This window comes from Aythya fuligula, chromosome 7 (genome assembly GCF_009819795.1).
Source record: "Aythya fuligula isolate bAytFul2 chromosome 7, bAytFul2.pri, whole genome shotgun sequence".
Lineage (NCBI taxonomy): Eukaryota > Metazoa > Chordata > Aves > Anseriformes > Anatidae > Aythya > Aythya fuligula.
The window spans coordinates 18354970-18375272 of NC_045565.1; the positions used below are offsets into that span (position 1 = coordinate 18354970).

A 20303-nucleotide genomic window follows, 5' to 3' on the forward strand; every position below is an offset into this window, starting at 1 on the left:
CTTGTTCGTTGGGTTACAGCATGACTTGGCTCGCCAGTCATTATCTCTCCCCACACCACCACCTTTTTTTTTGGCACATTCCAGCAGAGGAAAGGCTCAGCACAGAAATTTGCCAGCTCTCCCTTGACTCACGGGGGTTGCTGGACACTGAGGACAAACAGCACCCGGGAAAAGCAGGCCTGTGCTCCAGCACGGCCATGCCACCGGCCTTGGCAGGACGTGCTGTGCGCGGCCATGCTGCCTTCCACCCCATCCTCTGCTGGCAAGACCTGCTTCCAGACTTGAAACCCAACAGTTTCTTCATCTCACTAAATTCCCTATTCTGGCTCAGATGTCTCTAATATGCATTAGTTAGATTACATCAGTCACAAAGAACTGTCCATGAGGCTCACAGGACACAGCTCAAAGGAGGCCAGTCAGAGTCTGGACAATCAATCCGCCGTTTCTCCTTCCCTTACTCACACAAGAAATAATGCCAGTTACAACTGTGTGACAAGGGATGAGTATACGGTTTGTGAGGTCTTGTGGAAAGCACAGCAATACTGAAGTATGAGTGTGAAACCCACAAGCACACCACCCCTGCACAGGCTCAGCCAGTTAAGACAGGCTCAGCCAAACCCATGCAGGACTTGCAAAGCTGAGAGCCCAAATACAGCAGCTAGGAAGGACATGAAAAGAGAGCTGAGAGCTGACAGCAGCCAGCCAGCAGCCTCACCAGCAGGATGCCCTGATGGCAGCATGGGCTCATTGCCAAGTCTGAGCACAGCACCTGTAACACTGCACAGGTATACACCCCAGGGGGCATTCAGAGATGGAGCACGTGTCCCAGCTGACAAGCAGAGCTCAAGTACACAGACAAAGCAAGCAACCATAACAAATGTATAATGCACACACAATGGAAGATCACAGCCAAGAGTCAAATGCATGATGTATTTAATTCCCTTTCTATGTAAGGAACTGATCCTGACTCAGCTTCCTTGCGCTCAGGATCCCTGTCAGCTGAACCACACAATGCCACACTTGCTTCTTAACAGGGTATCACTGAATGGAGGAAAATGAGTGAGAAAACTGATATCAACACCAGCAGTGAATAAAAGCCTGGGCTTGGTGCAGATACAAGTGTCTCAGGGCTCCCTACGCACCAGATGTTGACCATGGGAGACTCAGATCCTGGGAAGAATAAAACCACCAAAAGACTACAAAGCATACATCAGACTAACCAACTGCGTGTGGCAGGTAGGTAAGTAGAGGAGATGCACCCACTTTTCACTACAAGCATCTACGGTGAGGAGACACAAAATGCAAGAAGCTCTTAGACAATGCTGGTACAAGCCACAGGGCTCTGGCAGGGCTGTCTATTGCTGCTCTGAACAGAGCCTTGAAGCTGAAGTTCTCATCTTTCACTTGCAAAATGTCCAGCTAGAAACAAAGCTATACACCTCATTAAAGAAAAAAAAAAAAAAAAAAAAAGTAATTATATCAGGAAAGCTCAAAGAGGAATAATCTTGAAACCCTAGATATTTAGAAAATACAACAGGACCTTGCAAACCTCACCTTCTGAGCAATTCACCTGGAAAACACCACACTGCAGTTTTCCTACACTCCCAGGAAGGGATATAAAAAGAACCTCATCTCTAAAATGCCTTGGAGCTGCAGAGCTCTTCAGGTGTACCCGAGCATGGCTCTTTCTCACCCACCTGCCAAAACATGTAGCAGCTTGTATAGAACAGCACAGAGACCTTTCAAGCCTTGCAATTTTACAAGGAAAACAACACGGTGAATATTTTCCACAACATTTGAAAGACTTAACTCCAGGGGTCTCACTTAGAGGTTATCCTCTTCTTTCAGGTCTGACCCCAGGGCAAAGGGTACAAAATAGCTGAACACCACTGTCATGGGAATCACAGAAACACAGTACACTTCTCATGCAAAGGAACTGCTAAACAGCAATTATAGAGTTTTCATACCCCAAAGCAGAGATATTTTAACAATACAGTGTTAACACACTGCATAAGAACACAAACACTTTTAGAAGGCTGAAATCTGATCTCATTTTTATTGGCTTCTGCTTTGTCATGACAAGTGCTAAGTTAAAACTCCCTTCTATCTTTTAATCAAACATGCTACTTTTTTTGTTAACTCTCCAGATCAAGCCAGTCTGACAAGACTCCTGTAATTTTACAACGGAATCTCTCCTCCCTCCACCCCCTTATGTTATCAAACATTAATTTTGTGAAGAGTCCGATGCACAGTGCCAATTCTAATTTACTAACAATTCTTAACCTTTTCCCTCCCTTACACTCTCAAAACACCTTGCAAAACAAGAAGGGCATCCACTGGACAGAAGGATCAGCACCCTCAGAGCATACATTTTGGTATCTTGTGGTTGCAGTGTTCCTAAGTGTCATCCACCCATGTGAAATACCTTGTGTCTAAAAAAGTGCTATCTCTGTGAGCTTCAGCGCAGGGTGAGGCTACAGCTCTAGGTCATGACATTGCAATTTACATTCCCTTCCTCCTGTTACATCTACAGTTTCAGCAAATATCTGACATTTGGCCAACAGGTTCAGAAGTTACTTGCAGTGCAATTGCATAAGCACACTTCCCATTGGAAAGCAGACTAAAAAAATCCAAGAATATTACAAAACACATAGGACAGATGACAAATGATCTGCAGAAAGTAAACGTATGCATAGGTGAGGTAGCTTACACCAGAAATATACAGGGCAGAAGCAGAACACGACTCAGATTTCCTGTCTTTCAAAATAAACCTTTAGTTGCAAGTGACCTTCCTCTTTTTTATAGAGCTAAGCAGACATTTTTTTCCTTTGCAACAAGACAGTATTTAGTTCTTTACATTTATGCTGTGTGGAATAAGAAAACTCTCTCACCTAGAGATAATTTTCAGTGTCAAAGAGCTGCAGCTCCTCTGGAAGCTTTCAGCTTCCTTGGTTTCTATTATGTGTATGTATTTATGAATATACACATATACACTTTACAGAAGCAGCTGCAATGTAATTGACTTGTTATGGACTGAGCTAGATAAAAAACACTAATGGTAACTGTCCTTCATTGTTCTGGCACCTCCAGTTCAGATCTGGCAGGCAGACTGTGTATGAAAATGACCCTGAAAGCTACGATGATGATAATCACATTTAAAAGGACAACTTTTTGGATGCAGAACTAAAAGGGAAGTTCTCTTCATTTACCAGAAAGGAAGGAAAAACTGAATTCTACTGATAACCCCCCGGACTGTTTCCATGTGCAATTTGCACTCTGTTGTCACCTACAGTAAACTTTTACCTAGTGCTCTTCACATTGCTCTGATAATATCAGATGTTACCGGGCTCATTAAGAACAGTAAAGCCACTGCGAACTTTCACTTTCTCTCTGTTGTAGCAGAGTTTGTCCGGCTGCTCAGAGCAAGTCCCTTAAGAGCAGCCTGCTGAAGGCAGCCACGGGAAACAGGCGAGGAGGAGACAAAACCACAGACAGGGCAAGATGAGGCATCTGCAGGAATTTGATGCTGTAACATGGCCCATGGTGTGAAAGCACGGCAGAGCCTGCATCGCATGACTGCGCGTTTCAAACCATCCATCTTCCCACACACACATACAGTCAACACAGAAATAAGCCTTTTTTTTTCCATTAGCCTTCCTGTTCTGACTGATGCATTCATAGTTACAATAGATTATAACAAGGATTGGCCTAGTAGTGAATCACCCTCAATAGCACACTGCGCTTTTAGAACTAGAAATAGAGGGATCAGAGAGATTAATCCTCTGTCCTGGCTGACGTGAGGAGCGTGGACAGTGAAAGCAAATAGAAATAGTCAAAGATGGTTCTTCGCCTTGATACAGCACCCCCCTAGCTGATTTTGAAGGAGACTCTGTCAGCATGATATGCTTTAAGAGGCCATTAAGAATCAAAATAAAGGAATTCCTGCAGTAATCAGGAGAGTAGGCACTCCCATCAATGACCCGCATAACATCTCCTTCCTCCTCGCAGGAAGGTGGAGGCCAGACTCACGCCTGCTGCCACGTGAAGCACTTACCGTAGTAAGGTTTGCCTGAACACTTCCTCAATGCTTAATTGGTGCTGCAGGGTGGATCGTACACAGGGAGCCTGCTGCTTCCTCTTCAGCTGATATTATTCAAATGACCCTCTACAGGCAAAAATCACCTATCAAAAAATTCACCTGTGAAGAAGGAACAGCCTTCGGTGCTGAGTCACGGCAATGCCTGGACCCCCACCATTGCAACCCCAAAAATTCTTGGATAACAGGAGACCAGAAGTTATAAACAAACCGCTGATAAGAACAGAAGAACGTTTCCCATCCTCAAGCTACACCCATGGCACAGAGTTATTAGCAGTAAGTCAGAGTGACAGATTATTCTGGTCATCGGAACCAGCAGATCAGACCCAAGGGAAGCCTGACTGCTTATTAAGAAATGCCTTCCCCTCCCACCCCACCCCCCCAGATACTCTTCCTTGCAGGAGCAGCACACATGATAAAGAGGAACCAAAAGGCTTTTTAAAAATAAAGTATGTTTGAGAGGAAGGGATCGGTTTGCTTTTCTAAAAAGTAGCAACCATGTGTGCGAGCTTCTATCCATATATAGGTATTTTTGGCCTGGCACCCAAGTTCCTTCTTTTTTTTTTTTCTCCTCTGTTCAATTCAGCTGCCCCTCCTGGTTCAGACGGTCAAGTTCTTGTTGCATGTCCAAAACATGACAGAAGTCAAGCTACCTGCTTAGGTAGGGATGAACAGCTGGGAATATTTTTTTTCCTTGTAATGAACCTCTTACCCTTCATGGTGTGTAAAAGAAGGATTTTATTCAAACTGGGGTCAAAGTAGGGGACAAAGTTGCCCTTGAATACACTGACATGTATTCTGCCCTCCTACTGCGCTTTAAGGACAGAAACTTTTAATGGCAGGTATCAAGGTATGCCTAACTAAAACATGGGATTTACCCATCCTTACATACATGTATATGATATTCGTGTTCTGTATTGATCCTGGCCACCTGCTCTGCAAGGTTTAAAATTGGGACCCTTACATGAGCCTCACAGAGCAAAGTGCTCACCTCCTAGTTGACTAAGCATCTCATTTCATCCAACACTGGAAAATCTCAACCACAGTTTCCAGGATCTGTTAATATTTTGTAACCCATGAGAGATATACCTGGTGCCACAAATCCCAGCACTGTTTTCAGCTGAGTTCAATCAACTCTGACTTTCTGTCAGGTCTCTGGTTAAACGCGAGATGCGCTGCCAAGATTCCCTACTCGTCTGGAGGTCTCCCAGGTGAACTCCAGACAGGCACCTACTTTAAATGACATAGAAACTGAACAGCCATTTACATGCACCTTTTATTTACAGCAGCCCAAACCTGATAACCAGCTGGGCACAGAATAAAGGCCGGCTTTCCCCCTGGTCCCTGGGGAAAGAAATTGCAAGCACTAGAAACCGTTGATGGTTGAGACGGATCTCTGCTGCTGTTTGTGAGCTGTCTGGCAATGAGTTACATTTAAGAATAACACAGTTCTTAAATCGTACTGTTAATTGCATTGAACAGGTGAAAAAAACAGTGCTTGCAAAGACTGTGCAAAGGCATCTTGTCCATTTACCTAACCCAGAATCAATAAACACAATGTAATCTGTTAAATGCTTGTTTAGTGCTTCGCAGCAATGTGGTTAGATTGCTTGATAAACGACCCACAAAAACACTGTGGTAAGCAGTGAAAGAGAATCTGCTTTGGAAATTACAAGTTCTTTAGCCAGCTGATGTTTTCAGGAAAGGCCACACAACAGAAATAGTAAAACTGGCCCCAGCTTTGTGAAGATGGTTTCAAGGCCCTGGAGTTGTGGACCTTCTCCACTAACAAAACCCATCCACCAAGCTGAATGCAGCTCTGCAATGCACAAACAAGCTGCCACCAGATCTTTACAGCCAATGCACAAGTTAACAAAACAAGTCACAGCAAACGCCGCACAAGTTCCATGAATACTGCTATTTCCGTATCTCACTGTAAGAATTCATGCAGTGAATTAGACGTGTGGTTTATGTGGTTCCCTGGTGCTGTTGCTGCAGCAGCCAGCCTTGACCCTTCGGAGAAGGAAGCACCGGAGGAGGCAGTAACAACATTGTTTGTTCTCTAGGAAAAATGCCCCTTTAATATGTCCTAGCTTTGAAGTTTTCCCAGACTTCTAATTTTCCGTTCTTTACAGCCTTCTACAGCTTTGCTATTCAGTATTTGTATGCATAAATACTATGTATTAAATTAATTCAGCATATTCTGAAGAGAATAAAATGCCATTTCCATAGAAGTGACAGTCGTTGACCTCTCAAGCTCAATGCACATTGTTTCTAAAAATTTTGCATGACCAAGTCTTACTCAGAAGAACCTTATGTTGCTCAGCCCATGCTACCCAAAGTGACAAATGAGCCTCCCATTGGTTTTAGAAACAGGGAAGGATGAAGTGGATGCAAAACCTAGACAAGAGCAATTGTTTAGAATTACAAGTGTTCTTATTCTCCAGTATGCAAACCCACAAGAGCACCCAGGAAAGGCAGCTATCCATGAACAACAAACATCTTTGGGTCCTATGAACCAATCAAATCAAATTAAAGACCAGAGATGACCTATTTTCCTAAGCAGTGTTTCAAAAGAGGATGAGCAGTTCAAGGGTCTCAGAGGCCAGAACAACCATAATTAAGAAAACAGGACAGCATTCCCACAAGGGGATTTGACTGGATTGCTGAATGTCTTAAATTCTGCTTTGCTGCTTACCCAAGTTCTCGATCTCCAAACCTTTATATACAAACAGATAATGCAATTAAAGTTTTGGGGTGGATTTCCAGAGACGTGGATAACATTAACTTGCCTTGACATCTAAGGGAAGTCAGGCACTTGAACTACTTCCTACGCGTTTCTTCAGAACACACTATATAAACATACTGTTCATTTGAGAACATACAGTAAAAATCAGACCAAAAAAAAACAATGGAAAAGACTTTTTTCCAAAAAGTGCCATGATAAAAATACAGTGCCTCTGTATTTTTTTTTCAGTGCTCTCTGGTTACAAATAAAAAGTGGAAGTTCTGCCTCTACTTCACCTCTTTCTACAGCAAACAGAGTGGAAGCACCTCCCTGTCTTTCCAGCCACATCCAAAGCACTGCAGAGCTTTGAGCTCTTACACAATGCTCATTAGACACTTACAAGGCTCAAGAGTTCCTTATATCTAACTGGGGGCAAGGAAGGTACAGACACAATAGCAAAAGAAAATATAAAGCAAAATTCAAAAAGAACAAAGAGAAGGACACTTAATTCCTGGTTGCATTTTTCCTGGCAAATGACCCTTCTCACTCTAGTCTTCAGTAACTATTTATGAGGTTGGCTATCACTCTGTCACCTTCGGGCTGACTGCTTCTGACAGATATGACAGGAAAGACCCAGAGCAGGAAACTCCTTTTTCTCAGGATGCTGAATCAATTTAGGACTTGTTATAAGAACCTACCTCTCCTTCCTTGAGCAGCATCGCGACTAGGAGCTGCCACACTCCTGCAGTGACCTGCCTCCTCCCCTAGTAACAGTGCTTGGAAGAGCAATAAGGAAACCAGGCTGGCAGAGAAGAGACTTTGGCATGTGTTGACAGCCCCAGCAGCTGGGAAGATTGAGTCCTTTCACCCTTGAACATGGGAGAGTTGTTTGTCCAAAGGGTTAGAGCTATGAGAGCAGAAAAACTTTCTGAAAATATAGGAAGTTCAGCCAGCCTGCTGAATTAATACGTCCCTGTGACGCTTAAGACTAGGCAAAACCAACCAGAGAACAGGTGGATTTCCTGGTACTAGAATAATAACTGCTTCATTTGGACACCTCCGCCAGTTCTGACTACATATCCGTACACTCAGTTATGAAAAAGGTTATAGCATTTCTTCCAACCTGACACCCCAAAACAGAAAATTGCTTCTTTTCAACTAGTCTACCTCTGTAAGCAAGACTGCTGACTAGGGCTAGCAGAAAGCCACGCCAGAGAAAAATCCACAAACAGCACCACAACACCAAATAGTCAGTGAATGCTGGATTTGTCAGGTTCACATCAGACAGTAACCGAAGTTAGGTGAAGCTCACAGAGAAGAGACAGTTGTTGGGTGTCCAGCAGCAGCACTAAATGCTGGGGAAGGTCTTGCTCTCACAGTGCAGCTACAGGTTGCTCCAGGGAGTTTGGCACCAACAGCGTGGGTCACAGCTGAGCAGCTTGCAGCACCCCTCAGCAGGTATTGTTATCCTGGGCACAGTTTGTTATCCTGAGCACATCTCTGAGCCAGGACTTTTGCTTCCAGTAATCCTGGTCCAGAGACGAAATTAGCTGAACTCTGTGTCAGGAAAAATTCATCAGCATTGACAGGTTTCAAAGCAAACATCTTGGGCTTGATAAGCATTTTCCAAAGAAAACTTCTTTCCTCTGAAAATTTTCGGGCTATTTTAGGGCTGTTACTGCTTCAAGCCCAGCCTGACCTGACACTACTCCAGAACTGAAGTCGGCAGCACAAGCTCTTAAAGAGTGCTGAAGTGCTGCTGCCAGACTAGGGCTCCTCTGCCAGCCCCACCTTCCTCCCAAGCTCTCTGTGCACACCCACCGGGCCCTACCCTGGGTGTCCCCGGCCGGTTATGCCGCCGGTAGCTCCGCACGTTTGCTTTGCTCAGGACCACGCAGGGACTGTGCAGTGCCAGAGCCAGAGGCGTGAGCGTGGAAGGTGAGCATCTCACACGCCTGGCTTCGCTCGCACTTCCAGCACGCTGGAGCCGGCGTTACCCTGGGGAGACAGCCGGCGGACGGCTGCCACCCTCCAGCTCCCACAGCCGCCCGGCGATGCGGCTTCCCAGCCCGCCGGCTCGTTACGGTCACGCCACGACCGGCGCACCTCGCACAAAGTTTTCTCCCCGCTCCGCTCCCCGGGTGGGAGCCGGGGTCCCCCTCGGAACCGAGCCGGCGCCTCTCCCCCTCGGCTGCCCCCGGGCAGCGCCGCTACCCCCGGCGCCCTCCCTCTCCGCAGGACGAGGTCAGGCTGCGCAGACAAAGCCGGCGGCGGAGGGCAAAGCCTCTTAGCGCTGCACCTGGCGCCCGCTCCCCGTGCTGGGCGCAGCCCCCGGCCCGGCCGCCTGTTGCTCGCCGCCTTCCTCGGGGCCCGGCGGGGACGAGCGGCGGCCGCCGGGCGGGGGCAGCCCCGCAGCGCCCGGCCCGGCCTCCCCGAGCCCGCAGGGGGGCGGCGGGGCTCGCTGGGCCCCCGCGGGGGAAGCGGCGGCGGCGGCTCCCCGCGGCCGGGGCGGCGGCCGAGCCTACCTCGGTGCCCCGCGCAGGGCCCGGCCCGGCGGCTCCTCCTCCGGCTGCGGCTGCTGCCCGTGCCCGCGCCCATGCCCCTGGGAGGCGGCCGAGCCGCGGCGTTGCCGAGGGGCCGGGGGGAGGCTGCGAGGCTCCGGCTGGGCTGGGGCAGCCCCGGCTCCCTCGCCCGGCTGCTGTTTACGGCGGGCGGCCGGGCTGCCTGTCAGCGCACCGCCCCGCCCCGGCCCGCCCCCGCCGCCATGGCCCGGGGGAGGCCGGGGAAGCGAGGCCGGGCCGGGGGCGGCGCGGAGCCCTCCCGGGGGAGGCAGGGCCCGGGAGGAGCCCTCGGGCTGCGGGTTCCCTCTGCTGCCTCTGGCGCCGGCCCGCAGAAAGCTGCCCCGCCGGCCGGGGGAAGCCTCACCTGGAGCCGCGAGCTCACCTCGGCCCCCGGTGGAGGTGCTGAGGGCGTTTCCTCGGGGCATGGCTCGGCTGGGGTCGTTCCCCCACCTCCATGAGCTGCCCTATAACTTTTTTATTTTACATATGCTATAAGCCTGGCGGTGGCTCAGAGCCACCTTGACGGCGTTGCTGATTTTTAACATGCACTTACTAATTTATCTTGTAAATTTATCCTTTCCAAGGTTACGTAAATGAAAAGGTTCAAGTACTAATGAAGCTTGCCCCAGAGCTGTCTGGGTGCCAGATGCTGTAGCTATTTTACACTTGCATGCTGCACGTTTCGTCGTTTCCTCCTAAAGACAGAAAACTGGTAATAAACATCTGCTTGTTATCTGCAGGAACAGGTGAATTGTATATGCTACAGAGGTGAGCTATGCAGAGAAAGAAAAATTAGAGGTTTATGAGAAAATACCAAGGGAGAGACTCCCCTGTCCAGGCATGGTATGTATCACACTTGGGAATAAGTGAAAAAGAACAGGAATATGGGCAGCACTGCTAAACTGCTCCCGTCAGTGCAGCCCAGACAGGAAAGCAGGCACTGCTAAGAGAGAAACCAGACGGAAAACAAGGAGAGCTCCTGACTTGACGTGCAAGTTCATTCACTGAATCCGGGCAAAGTTTTTCATCTCCTGAGTCTGCAGTTTTTCACATCAATAATTTACAGGGCTCCAGGGAGATTACATTTACCCTTAGAGTACAGTGAAAAGGAATAAGCTGAGCAAGGCAACCCCGTTTGATGCAGAGCACAACCACCCCCTACATAAAAATGTGCCACGATAGGTTTTCAGAGACCAAAGATGCCGGGCTGAAATTCTGTTATTACACATCAGAGCTAGGACCCAGCACACCCATGTAGTGAAGGAGTGAGAAGCACCACCTACAAGTATACAGTGCATCTTCCTGGGAGGAGGAGAGCCTGTTTACAGCTCCCATTTAGTCCTACATAGACTGAAATAAAAAATAATTAAAAAAAAAAAAAAAAAAAAAAAAACATCAGACAGTTCATTTCCCTTTAGGAGACAGGGGGTGGTGATGTCTGTGTGTGATGATAACCATGTCCTGTTAGTAGGCAGTGTAGTATGACACCGGCTGGTAAAGAGAACCAGCTTCTGTTCTCAGATGTGCTGCTGGCTTACCTTGAGGCCACAGGGAAATCTCAAAGGAGGCTGTTTTCTTCCTTCATACTTTCAGTCCTTTTCTTTTTTAATTACTTTTCAGGGTAGGATTTTATCTCACTATGGGTTCAGCACAGCTCACCACCCAGTACTCAGTGTGCCAGACTAGACAGGGCAACTGTTGATACAGCTGAATAGAAATTACACAGAAACCCAGCCGCATAGAGGGCAGATTTCCCAGGTAAACGGGAAATTGAAATTTCTGAATTGAAAGAAGCCACCATAAACCATCAGTACAACCCCCTTAATTCCAAAGGAGAGCAAGGTGCCTAAATTCCTTTGCAGATCTAAACCTTCCCAGTGTTTTGCAACTATCACACCACAGTCTTTTTGTTTCCCCAGAAAGCTTGTCTAGTATTTTAAACGTGTTGTTCTGGAGTTAAAAGTCCCTGCATCACCATGCTTGCAATACTGCAGAACCAGGACCAAAGCCTTGGTACTGAGGAGCACTACTGGGAACACCCTCCCTCAATGCCTGACAGACCTTCAGTAGAAAATGCAAACCGCTTGCAAATGTTTTCCCTCAAAATTTGCAACTAATTTAAAAAATAAGGAAGAAACTATAAACTTAAGGCCATTAGTCGAGTGGAAAACTTACATTCTTCCAGCTAGCATTGCTGTTGACAATCCCACATTTTAAATGCTACAACACAACAAAACACGGAAACTGAACATCTCCATCTCGATAATTGGATACCACTGGCTCAAAGTTTAGGGGAAACTGTAGCTGGGCAACGTATTCCTAGAAACACATGTCACACTTAGCTGAAGATAGTGTTAGGTCTGCAGAAAAGGGCTGTCCTGATGCCCTGCAGATGGGATGTGGACTGTGAGCATACTGATGTGGCCTTTATATACTTGCCATCAAAAAATAAATACAATTTGTTTAAAGTCAGAATAACAGAATTATCCCTGTGCCCACGAGACTCCAATTCTCTGCAGGTGCAGCACAGATTTAACGTAATTGTTAAGACTATGCTTTCCAGAAATACTTTTACTCCTTTCAGTGGGAAGGCCTGACAAGTCTTGTGGTGCAGAAATGCTGAATTCTAAAAAACATGCATTGGACAATCGTGCACTCCTCTTTGTCTTCAGTTATGACAACACACACAGTAGTTCTTATGTGGAAAAGAATCACTCATTTTTCCCAGATAATTATAACTGATTATTTTATTCCACAAACTCAGCCTGAGCACCTGCATGTTTCCATAGAAACTGCACAAGCCTTCAAGGGATTACTTCAGAATTCCACTGTGGTTTGGGTCTCCAAGTTATTCAGATTTTCTGGGTAAAATCTGTTTCCTGATATAAATTGAAATTATCGCTACCACATATTTAATGAGCTATACCAGTCTGTTATCTTAAGAAACTGAAACATTTTCTTGCAGTTTTCTACACAAAAACATGCAATATGGTAATACTGTACTTAATTAGTGTTGCAGCCATTAGGAACTCAGGACTGGAAGCAGCCCCAGATGTCTTGCAGGGGATCACACAAATGCGAGGGGCAGATGGGGGACTAATTCCCATAAATCCTTCTGGCCACCTCATCCCCAAAAGACCCTTGGAAAAGAATAGGCAGGTGTAAGTACCTTCATGCACTCCAGTACATACATGCTCATTCATTTCACATGCATGTGCATCACCTCTCCCGTCTGTGGGTATTAATGAAAAAAGTATAGCAGCAGATTTATTAGACTGGATAATAACAACTAAAAGAAAAGAATGTGTACCCTGGAAGCCTTAAATCTAGACAGTGCCCGGTCAGGCTGCTAGAAACATGCAAGCCTCCCTTTGTGTATGTGCTTATTATGTACAAATGCAAGCATGCAGATGAGACAGGATCTCCTCCCAAACCTTCTTTGCTACCTTTTCTCCAAGTCAGATCAGTTCCTCTACTTCCTTCCATCTGCATATCCTGTGCTGTGTTACCCCATTTGTTTGTTCTCTGCTATGCACACTACTCACAGAGAAAAGAGGAATTTCTTCAGTTCTCTGAAGGCCCTTGGTGCAGATGAACCCAGGACTGACTTCCTGCACTGCTGTCTCTGCATTATCTGCCTGTGCTAAATAAAACAGATTCTGGTACAAGAAAGAAAAAGCGTGAAGGTGAAAAGAATGACAAATCTAAGTGAAAGGATGGAAGGAAATAAAAATAATGTTTATGTCCTTTCTGACCATCTTTTTATCCATGCAAAGATGATTTCAGGTTCTGAAAGAAAAAGGAGAAAAAAAAACAAACAACAAAACACCACCTTACTTACCTCTCTAACCTCTGGAACTCCTTAACACCTGTTACTCGTGTGTTTCACACAGCAACATTTCAGTCTGCTCTGTAGTATAAACAGGAGTGCTTTCTGCCAGCTAGAAAGCTAGATGCACCTTTCTTGCCAATTTCAAGATGAATACTATTTGCTCACATTTTTTCAAGAGTATAGAAAGTTGTTTTTTTTTCTAATTCCTTCGAGAACAGGAAAGGAACAAGTACCACTCCCCTTCTTCACCAGCCCAGAACACCAATGTTAGAACCAGCAGTGCTCAGACATACAATGACTGAAAGATGCTCACTGTCTGAAAACTGTTCTGCTCCAGTAAAGGGTAACAGCTTAGAAATGAAAGGCGAATTTAGATGATGCATGAGAATTGCATGGCAGGCATCTGAAAGGTACTGCATACTAAACAAGAATCACACAGTGTTAAAGCATTGCCTCTGTTTGTAAGAAAAGAGGGAAGAAAGGAAGTCCAGAAGTGAGGTTACTCATTAAATATATACAGGCAACATATCCAGAGCTGCAGTCACTGGGAAGTAAACCATTTTTCTTTCTTAGATCGTCTGAGAGCAACATTTGTCTGTGACTTGCACCCAACAGAACACACCAAAGCTTGTTTAAAGACTGCTTTGCAGCTTTAGCCAGTGAGGCACCAGATTTCAAAGCTTGTATCACCTTTAATAAAAACACCGCCAGAGCTCCAAGTAGGTGATTTGCAGATATCTTAACCAGTGCATTCCTAAGTGCCTGAAATTTATCAGACTTTCTTCTGTCTTGGATGCTGGCTGTAAATTAGCAGTGCAGTAATACATTTCAGTAAAACCCAGCCTTGGAAAAATCACTAAGCTGAGATCATCTGACATCCATCTCTGAGACTGAGTGGCATCTACCCTTAAAGTTTCACTTGGAAAGCAAACAGAAGAAAAAGCATTCCTGCCTGCAAACCAAATCGTAACCTTTCTCCCAGTACAGGGATGAAAGACCCTGGTACATTGTGCATTCAGCAGACAATGACTGCAGCCAGCCCTACACGCAGTGGGTTTAATCTGGCGTGGCGCGTGACAAACAGGCGTACGGCTACACACCCCAGCAGGCTTCAGCCAGGCCTTACAGTCATGTGAGGGTGCCTTTGAAGACTGACAAGATTGGATACAGCTTTGAATCTGTCTCAGAGCAGATAAGCTTCTGCAGTCATAAAGCCTAACCCAGGCCTCATAAACGCTAACCTCTGTAGAAGTATTAACAGGAATTTTCTCATTATTGAACCTCAAAACTAAGGAAAAGGTTGGCAAATGCAACAAATTGACCTTTAAGGCAATTTCTCTAGATAAAGTCTAGGTATGGGTGAGCCAGCTCTAGGGCAATCCAAACCACAACATTAAGGCATCACACTTGATTAAGGCTTATAGCACTACAAGCTATCTGGTATCCATAAAAAAAAAAAAAAAAAAAAAAGAAAGGAAAAAGTCTGCTCTCCTTGGTCCCTTCTCTGCACCCCAATAAATTTAATGCTTGTTCAAGTAGGATATACACCACTCAGGGGAGGAAAAAAATAAAAAGGAAGCTCAGTGGGAACTGATGCATCTCCAGAGATCAGATGGTGCTGCAGCTATGCCTACAGCTCACTATTCTTCTACTTTGCAACATGCAAAAAAAGTTCCAAGCTCTGCTGATCGGAACTTGGAAAAAGGATCCGACTGGTCTGCTGCAGTTCCAGGTTTGTTACTCAGACTCCTAAGGAGCATACAAAGGTATGCAAACTCACCCCTCCCAACCTCAAACATGCAGAGGAAAGACATTTGTCCTTGCTAAGCCTCTCTTAGCAATCTAGTTTGCAGATTTGTCTCTCCTACTGTAACGAACAGCTTGTATGCATCTAACACATGCATGCAGTGAAGACATAAAAATAGACAGCCCGTTTCTGTGTAACAAAACCCAGACATCATCTTCCTCTTAAGCACAGCTATTGTGCTGAGCTTCTCAGCTAGATGTTCCCCTTACATTTTCTCCCCATACTGCATTGCTATTTATATCCTGTCCAGAGAGGACAGATTAATACTAAGCATTTCTGTAGGACCTCCCTCTGAAGAACCCTGGGTATATTTTACCATTTGAATCACGTTTTTAAAGGTTTCCATTGTACCATTACCTAGTAGCTGACAGTCACTACCTTGAGCAACTTGAAGCTTAATATACAAGACAGGAAAATGGGAAACAGGGAACTGAAGAAGACAGAAGGATCTCTGAAAGTGTACTGCAAAATTAGAGGAAATTCAGCAGACAGCAAGCACAATTAAGGCCCTGGAAAAGCAAAGACAGTGAATTGGTACCACAAAAAAAAAAAAAAAAAAAAAAAAAGAGTAAGAGGAAATGCAATACATAGAACAAATTGAATTGTTTAGGAGACACTGTTCATGCTTTCTCACAGCACTAGACCAAATTAATTTCAATTAAAAAATGGTAGGAAAGTAAAAACTGCAGTGAAAGAAAATGATTTTCACAGTACACACAATTAGTACTAAGATTCAAAGATTGTTTTGGATTTTTATAGACCTCCAAATTAATCTCATACTGCAGATATAGACAGTAAATTCTTCACCATCCTCTAGCATAGGAGATTAAGATCCAGTGTTGAAAACAGGTTCCTGCACATTAGTTACTGAAGAATTCTTGCACCTTTTTCTGAAGGTGTCTGTTAGCTCCTATTCCTGGAGACATGTGCTGGACTGATCTCAAGCCAATCCAGCTTATTTTGGTAAATCCTATGTTTCCACTGAAGCAAACTACCTAGGATGATCAGCAAGACCAGCAACAGCAATGCTAGGAAGAAATCCTGTCACTGAACTCTCAATCACATGTAAAATCAAAGATATTTCATTACAAATCCCTGTACTGTAACGTTGCATTGGCCAGCACAGGAGTTTAAGCAAACCATTGTGGCCCATTACAGGCAACAGTTCTAGAACTTGACATTAACTATAAAATAGGTTCATGTCAAATAAATCTAAGATCTGGTGGTGTTCAAACAACTTATTTTCAAGTAAAAAAAAAAAACAAAAAACAAAAAACCTGTCTGCACAAAGTTTATGGAGAGAAAAAAGCTTTTTTTTTTTTTTTTTAAAAAAAAAAGTTGTAATTAATAAAACAAGGGAGAAAGAAAAGGGTGTTTTGAAGCCCTTGATTTTTTTTTTTTTTTGAAAAACTTTATTGGTTTTTATTTCCAACTCATTAACCCTCTTAATGATATACCATGTAAATCATACTATTTTAGTGATTAGGTCTTGTTTTAAATTTCTGATGCCAGCTAGAATGCCTTATTTCCGTAACAATTCACCATCTAGTTGCAATCAGAATGCATAATCCTTATCTAAAGATACATAGTCATCAACCCTACAGAAGACTGGCTTAAAAAGGATTGAAAACAACCTGAAAGTGTGGATTAGGAATAAATTCTTGTTGCTGAAGACCTGTAAAATTTCTTGAATTGCAAAGGCAGAAATGACAAGCAGCAAGAGACGGTCAGAGCTTGTTTGACCTGTTATTGGCATACACTCCTCACATACCATTGAATTTATTCTTTCATATTCTCATTCTGTATCCGTAAGACAACAATATTTGTCTCCTTGCAGTATGAAATTATGGGCACAGTTAATATTTTTTACTATGTATACAGCATCCTGTATGACTTAGCTAGCAGACACTGCTGAAATACACATTTGCGTGGTTAGTAGGGAGGAACAGAGGAAACCTCTCTATTCTGCAGTATACTAAAATTAGATAATAGTTTTCGTCATAAGAAAAACTATTAGTGTTCAAGCATATTTTTGCATCATTCTTCTGTTCTTTTCAAAGCTTTTTGAAACACTTCAGAATTAGGCAAGGTACCCTCCTCAGGTCTGTTCAGAGTGGGCTAAATAAGGGTCATAAAAAACTGCTGTCTTATCTATGGTTTTCTTTTGCGGAACTCATTGGATAAAACCAAAAATTTCTCCCATTCTTAAATCCTCCGCTGCCCCCTGGTGTCTTCTTCCTGCAGCTTCATACAGAAAGTTAACACCTCACATAGTTCTTTGCCAGAAAGGCCGTATTCCAGAGGAAAGTTATGCTGCAAAACAGTGGACCACACTTTCAGACACTTATTTTTTTTGGCGTGCTTATAATAATTTCTAAAAAAGATAAAATTACTAAGCAAGATTCATTCTAATAAGATACCGAAGAACAAACAAAACCAAAATGTCCTATGCTGAACATTTCCAGACCAAATTACTCCAAATTAGCTGGAGTTCCAATAGACTAACCCGGACTGCACTGAAGATGACTTGAGAGTAAGCTGGGAAATGGCTGGTTTCCTCTTTTCTGAAAACTTCTGCAGACATGCTATTAAATTGCTGCTGATGTAAGCATATGTTTTCTTGGCTAAAGAACTGTTAAATGGGAAACTTGAAGCAATGACAAACTATTTTCCATAACAGATGCACAAGATAGCCCTAAAAATAGAGGAAAAAAATATACAAGGCTGCATTGACAAGAGTGATAAAGAAACCCAAACATACTGGCTTATTTATGGACTTGCTATAATTTAAAAGATTAAGATGATGTTTGAAATACAGAAGAGCTGAAAACACAAAACTTCCACGTCACCAAGAGTATTATGGCTGGGAGAAGGAATGGCTGGAATAGACAGAACCTACCTAAGCCACAGTTTCACATATTGGTTCAGGATGATGCACACTGGATTCCGTAGTTTTCTTAAATGGTGCATTCTTCTTTTTTTGATCCACGTGTGGGATTACATGGCTATTTCTCTTTTGAGAGAAATACACATAAAATCTGGCATGTCAATCTTTAAAGACTGGAAAGGCTTTAAGTGTAGCTTGTTCTTTAACTGCACAACTTTCTTAGTGGAACTCTTATCCGATGGAAAGATTCATCAGGAATAACCCTACAGAATCTCAGGAGGTCCCCAGAGCTAACAACTACAGTAGAGGACCTGCTTCTTTAACCCACGGCTGTAAACTCTGACAAAAAGGGAGTGGTGGACTTCCCTCATGAGAAAAAAATAAGGCAAGCATCCACCTTACTGTAAACAGAGCAAGGAGAGGAAGATAAAACACAGCTTGCTAAAATACTTGGCCCAAGAAGGTCACCTGACAAATAAAAGAATCTAAGCTTCACTGATGAGGAAATAAAGATAGGCTATGAACATAAAATAGGTCAAAACAGCAAACACCTAAGCATTATTAGAAATACCTGGTTCTGTCCAATTTTGAAGGTATGTTTGAATGGTTTATTCTGAACCTGCTCAAACTGGCATCTCCACTGACACCTAGGGGCTTTGCATGACATTCCTTAGTAGAAACACGACCCTTGTTATCTTTTCAAGCAATTGTTATTTTTTGGATTAATGGGTAGAAAAGCATTTCTGACTAGCAGTAAAGTTTTGCATGCAAAATTGTTCATTCTGTATTTGCTCAGTGTGTAGGGAAAAGCAGAATTGAAACTAATACCACAAAAAGGAATATCCCTCCCTTCACTCATGTACAGATATGCTTGTAATACTCAATGGTATTCTCAAGTAACCTTGGGAACATAAAATATAAAACAGGAATTGAAAACAGCTAAACAGGAGACTGTTTTGGGAAACTTCATCTGAGAACATGAAAAAATTACAGTTCTGTGTATTAAAAAACAAGCATTACGACCCAAAAAATCACAATGGCTCTAAACACATTTGCTTCACAAGGAAAATCCTAGAGTTCATCTTTCTATTGAGCACATCTTATGACTTTAATAGGCAATAATCTTAAACAGGACAACAACTACACAAAGGAAATTGCTTTTTTTCATTGTTTTCTCTCCAACACTCCATCCACTGCAAACATTGCAAGCTCACCCCAAACTAAAATCAGGTTAAGAACTACAGCATTCATAAGCAGCGGAAGCTCACACAACTATTCCATAGCTGCAAATGTCTCTCTTAGTCACAAGAACGTTCTCACATGAGTAACTGTGACTCAGCACTAACATAAATGCCAGAGAAAACAAGAAATGAAATGAAATATTTCAAGATCAATTTGAGTTACATAAAAAAGAAAACCCTGACCAACACAAAGGCTGTAAGTGAAAGCAAATTCCTGGAGGTAGAAGCAACTCCAAACTCACAGTTTATACCCAGGAGATAGTGCCCCACTACAAAAGTTGGAAGTGCTTGAAAAGAATTCGAATTCCTCGTGTGTAAAAAAGCTAGAAAGACTTCATTTGGATAATAAAAAGCATTAACAATTCCAGCCTTGTCTGTGACAAGTTTGTTAGTGCAAGGCATCAGTGCAATTACATCTCAAGGGAATGCCAGCTGAGTAGAGATGGGAATTGCGAGCTGGCAGAGTTTTATCACCACAGGAGATTTCTGAGAACGGAAATCTTTCATTCAAGATCCAAAAGCACTTCTGACACCTCTGTAGAACCTAATAATTCGACACAAGAATCCTGAAGGTCATTCAACAAGAGACCAGCCTGGTTATGCCTTAAAGGTCCTCACGTTAAAAGAAAAAACAATACAAAAGGAAAGTAGAGGAGCACACAAACTCATTATTAAACTCCCACTGTGTAAAAGTCTTATGATACAATCTAGTTACATGAACAAGTACACAGAAACCAAATGGTTGTCTACAGCAGATGCACAGCACCTCGGAGCACTGACTAACGTTCAGAAAACCAAACCATTTAGGCAAGTTTACACAGTAAACAGTAATTAATCCATAGCACAGTTCAATACAGGATTTGGTAAAACCTGACATCGTAGATTAGCAACTGAAACATTAATTAAAAATGTTAGTGCTCTTAGGGCTGTATTACTGGTTGGAAATAAGGACTGCCTATAACATAGTATTGTCGAGCAGGCTCAAGAAAAGCCTTTATCAGGTATAATTAAAATGGGCTAAAATAGAAATGATAAGAGGCTACAAACACAGAATTTACACATTATTACTATACTATATTTTCTGAAAAGTATGGTTATGCGTTTCAGAATGTCATTATGCATATGCAGAAAGAGTCACAACCGAGATTTTA

General features: G+C 43.6%; 1 protein-coding gene across 3 annotated transcripts in view; it reads right to left on the reverse strand.

Moving 5' to 3' along the window:
- Nucleotides 1-9503, reverse strand: part of MARCHF8 (membrane associated ring-CH-type finger 8) — a 90717-nt gene extending 81214 nt beyond the window's left edge. For 2 of the 3 annotated variants that reach the window (XM_032191331.1, XM_032191328.1), the window contains exon 1: nt 9350-9503. The gene's annotated coding sequence lies outside the window, so the exon portion shown is untranslated. Of the gene's footprint in view, nt 1-7522; nt 8082-9349 lie in introns of those variants that run through there. The other variant, XM_032191329.1, reaches the window with a different exon arrangement.
- Between the last annotated feature and the right edge of the window lie 10800 nt (nt 9504-20303).